This window comes from Mirounga leonina, unplaced genomic scaffold (genome assembly GCF_011800145.1).
Source record: "Mirounga leonina isolate KUSES-001 unplaced genomic scaffold, KU_Mleo_1.0 Mir_114, whole genome shotgun sequence".
In the NCBI taxonomy this organism is placed as follows: Eukaryota; Metazoa; Chordata; class Mammalia; order Carnivora; family Phocidae; genus Mirounga; species Mirounga leonina.
Window position 1 is genome coordinate 46419879 of NW_023270265.1, and position 5744 is coordinate 46425622.

Here is a 5744-nt window from a genome sequence, read left to right on the forward strand (position 1 = left end):
CCATGAACCTCTGAGTCAAGAGACTTGCAGTTATTTCTATTTTTCCAGCAGCAGGAAGGAAAAAAACAACTTGGATCTGAAAAGCAGAGGGAGAATTAAGAATGTACCTCGGCCCCAGGCATCCTTTTTTTTTTTAACCACTAACTGGGCAATGAATAATTTATAGCCATGAATGTTTGTGGGGGTATAAAACTGTTGACAAGTCAAGAAAAACCTCTTAGCAGCCTGATGGAGCAATCCATCTTCAAGAAACAGGTTTCAAACGCATAGTTTTGTGAAGATGCTGGTGGAGGCTGTTTGCCTTCTTTCTTGTTTTTTTCTTTTTTTATCTATATGGAAATTGGTGGGTGCTGAAATATGTTTCACTTCAGCATGAACTTGGGCTGAATGATATCCCAGGCAAGAATTAAATCATCGCTTCGTAGAGCAAGAAATAAACACCCAAGCAAGGCAGAGACCCTCAGCACGCAGGAGGAGAGCGGGAGACTTCCAGAAAGTTGAGCGAGCCATTGCTATTCTGGGCAGGATGCCGTGCAGAGCTCAGGCTCATACTCACTGGACGAGGGGTGACCAGATCCAGGGAACATTCCTTCGGGAAGTCCCCAGCAAAGCAGGGGTGATTGCACAAACTGAGGCTTCGAGGTCTCTGAAGAGCGGGCATCCTCCCGAGGTCCTCCCAGGTCCGGGCACCCGGAGGTGCTATGAGGACATCGTTACAACAGTGGCTGCCATGAAGCCGATGAGGCTGAGAATCCCGACAACTACAGGGTTAAGGTTGCATCAAGCACCCGCCATGTGCCAGCACCCAAGATCCTCTTGCTCAGTCTGCGTGTCGGCTCTCTGGCTGGTGCTGCCTGGGCAGTCTGATCACTCTGCGGCTCCCCTCTCTGCCAGGAGGGCTTCTTGGCAACTGGAGCCTGGGGAGTTCTTGTACCTCTGTTAAAGGCCACACGGGTACAAGGTGGCATAGCCTGGCCTTGAATGTACGTCTCACCCACCTGCTTATTCACCTCCTCTGCTCTTACGGAGGCTGACTTGGTGTTGCAGAAAGTGGCAGGTAATAAGTTGTGCTCCCTCCTATTCTCATGCCCTCAACGGCCCCCCGCCACCTTCTATGACCAAGGTTAGGATGGCAGGCTGAGACCCAAGTGTAGACCACAGCCACGCAGCTCTCCTGGGGACAGGGTAGGGGAGGTCGACACCAATCATCAGAACTGTGTTAGTTACCCCCTACTTCGTAACAAATGACCCCCATACTCAGCAGCTCCAAACAACAAGCATTAACTACCTCACAGTTTCTGTGCAGTAGGATTTTGGGGGCAGCTACAGAGCCCTGGGGTTCAGAGTCTCTCACAAGTCTGGAACCAAGGCGTCTGCTGGGGTTCAACTCACCCACATGGTTGCTGGCGAGATTCTGCTCCTCACAAGCTGCTGGACCCTTGGTCTGGGTTCCTCACCGGCTGTTGGCTGGAGACGTCCCTCAGTTCTTGGCGACGTGGGCTCCTCCACAGGGCAGCTCACAACATGGCAGCTTGCTTTCCTCAGAGCCAGTGAGAGAGCAAGAGAGGCAAACATAATGGAAGCCAGCGTCTTTTGGAAATATAAGCTCAAAGTGACACCCCATCAGGTGTGTCTTGTTCTTTCATTAGAAGCGAGTCACTGTGTCCAGTCCACGCTCAAGGGGAGGGCATCACATGAGGCATGAATAAGCTGGCGGCTGGGATCCTGGGCAGCCATCTTAGAAACTTAGGAGAACCACAGTAATCAACTGTATTAGTCATTTAGCGTTGCGTAACAAATTACCCTGAAGCTTAGCGGCTTAAAAGAGCAATAATCACTTCCTGTTTCTCACAGTTTCTATGAGGAATTGTCAGGAATGCAGGAGCAGCATGGCTGGGCAGTTCTGTCTTGGGGCTTCTCAGGGGACTGCAGGTGGACGGCAGCGAGGGCCACAGTCCTCTCAAAGCCTGACTGGGGCAGGAGGATCTACTTCCACATAGCCAACCCATGTGGCTGGCAAGTAAGTTGGTGCCAGCGGTTGGTGGGCTCATCAGTTCCTCCCCACGTGGGCCTCCACGGGGGCTGTCTGAGAGTCCTCACAGTATGGCGGCTGGCTTGCCGATGGTGTAAATCCAGGAGACCACGCAGAAGCTGCAGAATGCTTTTACGGCCCAGCCTCGGAAGCCACAGAGCGTTGCTTCAGCAGTATTCTCCCGGCCACATAGGTCAACCCTGCTCAGTGTCCAAGGCAAGAATACCAGGATGCAAGATTCTCTGGGCACCATCTTGGGTCAACCACCACACCAACTAGGCAAGCCTGCCATAGGATGGAATCTCAGCACTGGAGCCGCGCTGAGGAGAACACTGAATCCACAGCCCAGGCACATCACACTCCGTAGCACCCCTGAATGTGACTGGCCCTTTTGGGCCCATGCCTTTGTGACCCTCCCCCTCCTTGTCATGCTCTTCTCCCGCTGGGAGCTCCTACTCAACCTCCAAAGCCCAATTCAGATGTTACCTCCTCCACGAAGTCTTCTTTATTCTTGGCCCTGCTCCCCTCACCCACCACACCCACAACATGACTGTCTCCCTCTGTGGGCCCCCACACAGCTTCTTACACCCCTCTATTGTCCCCTGCCCCCTCGGCCCTTTCCTACAGTTAGCAGTAAGGACTTTTACACACATGCCCAGAGGTGAGCGCCTTCCCAGAGCCCTCCCTCAGGCCCTGTCCTGTGGAGACCCTCCCACAGGACACCTGGAAACATCCCTCACCCACTGCTGGAGATAGCCCGGGGCTGCCATCCCAGCTCCGGGAGGTAGAACGGCTCCACCCCACTCTTCATCCACAGATTCAATGCACGGCGCCTGATCCCCAGCAGCCTCTCACCCCGCTGCTGGGTCCCTCGTAAACTTTGTCGCCAACACTCCACCGAAGCTCAGCACAGGCCCTGACCCAGTGGAAGGTCCTCACAGGGACAGGTGAGAGGTGCAAAACAGGCCTGACTGCGTGACCGACAGGCACGTTTCAAACCGGAAGCCTTCCTGCTTCCCCGGGGGGAAGAGCCACCCGCCCCCTCAGGGAGGCCACAGCCTACCGACCGCACAGGTGCGCTGAAGGGTGCGATGCACCTGGGTGTGCCTCCATCACCCGAGCAGCTCCGTACCCAGGACGGGGCAGGAGGCTTGGGCCCCTGCTGACCTTCCTTCCTCCCCTTCTTCACCTGATGGACAGGAGGCCTTCGGCCCAATAACACAGCAGTTAAACTGGAGCCCATCTCCAAGGGCTTGTCTGGAGGGTGCTCCCCGCAGAGAACCAATACGTCCCAGGCTGGGACACGGGGTAGCCCAAGGGGCAGGCAAGATGGAGCCAGAACAGGATGGGGAGGAGCTGCAGGCTGAAAGGGAAAGAGGGTCTGGGCTGGACCCAAGGGACTCCCAAAGGCAGCCCGCTAGGGTCAGCAAGCAGCAGGTTCTGGTCTGTTTTCTGCCAGTGGTTCTTTCATGGCGTTGGCGTTTTCGGCTTCCCCATGAAACACCTTGGCGGTGTGCCTGATTTGGGGTCCTCAGCCCCAGAGACCTGAGATCTGGCCGAATGTCATTTTTGTTTTAAACTCTTGCCATGGGGCACCTGGGTGGCTCAGTCATTAAGCGTCTGCCTTTGGCTCAGGTCATGATCTCAGGGTCCTGGGATGGAGCCCTGCATCGGGCTCCCTGCTCAGCTGGGAATCTGCTTCTCCCTCTGCCTGCCGCTCCCCCTGCTGGTGCTCTCTCTCAAATGAATAAAAAAAAACTTTTTAAAAAATAAAAATAAAAATAAACCCTTGCCAGTCATTTCGATGCAAACCGGTTTTGAAAGCCCTGACTCAGAAAGTAAAGCAACTGTCCAACCCGATCTTCTGATAAAATCTCCACACCCTAAACTCAGCAATGAGGGCCATTTATACTAAAATGGGGATCGTTCTGTTGTTCTACCTATTCAGTCCTTGATGTAAATTAATTTACATATTAAAAATCTGTTGACCGGGCGCCTGGGTGGCTCAGTCATTAAGCGTCTGCCTTCGGTTCAGGTCATGATCCCAGGGTCCTGGGATCGAGCCCCGCCTCCGGCTCCCTGCTCCGCGGGAAGCCTGCTTCTCCCTCTCCCACTCCCCCTGCTTGTGTTCCTGCTCTCGCTATCTCTGTCTCTTTCAACTAAATAAATAAAATCTTTAAAAAATAAAAATAAAAAAAATAAAAATCTGTTGACCAATCCTGTCATCCAGTTTGGGGTTTTGCAACATCTCCTCACTCTACACCAAGGGTTTCTTGATTATTGAAAAGAAGATGGAAGGGGTGCCTGGGTGGCTCAGTTGTTAAGCATCTGCCTTCGGCTCAGGTCATGGTCCCAGGGTCCTGGGATCGAGCCCCGCCTCGGGCTCCCTGCTCCGCGGGAAGCCTGCTTCTCCCTCTCCCACTCCCCCTGTTCCCTCTCTCGCTGTGTCTATCTCTGTCAAATAAATAAATTAAATTAAATTTAAAAAAAAAAGATGGAGAAAGCCGGCTTCGAAAGGATTTCCAAAATGAACCATTAGAATGGCCTCTTCCAAAATGGATTTACATTGATCCTATTCATTCGTTTCCTCTCATTTTTCCTCATGTTTAATGGCTTTGGAGTCTAGGGGACAAGCTAGAGAATTAGGCCTGAACATCCGATCTCCTATTAGATCCAACAGCCTGAGCCCGGAGGCCTGGCTGTGTCCGGCGTCCTGGCTGGTCTCGGTCATGGCTGAAGAGCTATTACGGTTTCTGCTCTAGACGAGCATCTGCACAAAAGCAAGGGCCGAGTCTAGGTTTCCTTACCATTTTGCAACCCTGCTTGGCCCCTGCCCGGGGCCTCCTAGACACCTGCTGCCCGCCCACCATGGGCCAGGGCAGTGCCTCACACCTGCCGAGGCATGAGGCCCTCAGAGGAAAAAGCTAGTCATTAGTAGCCCGGCCCTCCCGACAGTAAGCCCTGGGAGCTGCCCTGTGTCCCAGCTGTGCCACATCCTCTACCCCCCAAGAACACGGTCCCACCATGCCCCTTGAGGTGGCTCAGAGCACAGAACATCCCCACCATCATTCGCTCCACATCTCAGCTCACAGATGTCAGCCAGCAGGACAATGGCCAGCAAATACCTCGTGGCCAAAGATGTCATGACTAGCTATGGTTTCTCAAGCTTGCCCCTGGGAGGAGCATCCCATCCCTGCCAAGCACCTTTGGACCAGAGGCTTCACCCACCAGTTGGAGGCCCATCCATTCTGCAGTGGGTTCATCTTCACGGTCATGGCTTGGGGCTGTCCCTGAAATGCCCAGAAAGGAAAAGGCAACCTTAACCCAAAGGGAAAGTCAGGGCAGATCCTTGCTGAAAATATGTTCTTCATCTTAATCTGACCTTCATCCAATCAGCCAAGCTCGCTGCGCACTTCAAGAGAGACGAAGACCTCTACCTGACCCTACAGACCGTGACCCCAAAGCGTGCCAGCCGCATCCACCCACCCCTCCCAGGAAAGGCCCAGCCTGCCTGTCTGCCCACGTCTCTCTCCAGAACTCTCCAGGCCCTGCCAGGCTGGGCCCTTTGCTTCTTGAGATACACTCCCTAAGAGAAGCTTCTGCATTCCTGCAGAGCGTGCACATTGTCAGGGATGCCAGGCACAAGAGGATGCCCGCTGCAGATGCCCTGATGGAGAATGGCAGTCAACAAACGTCCCCCCAGCAGCCGCCC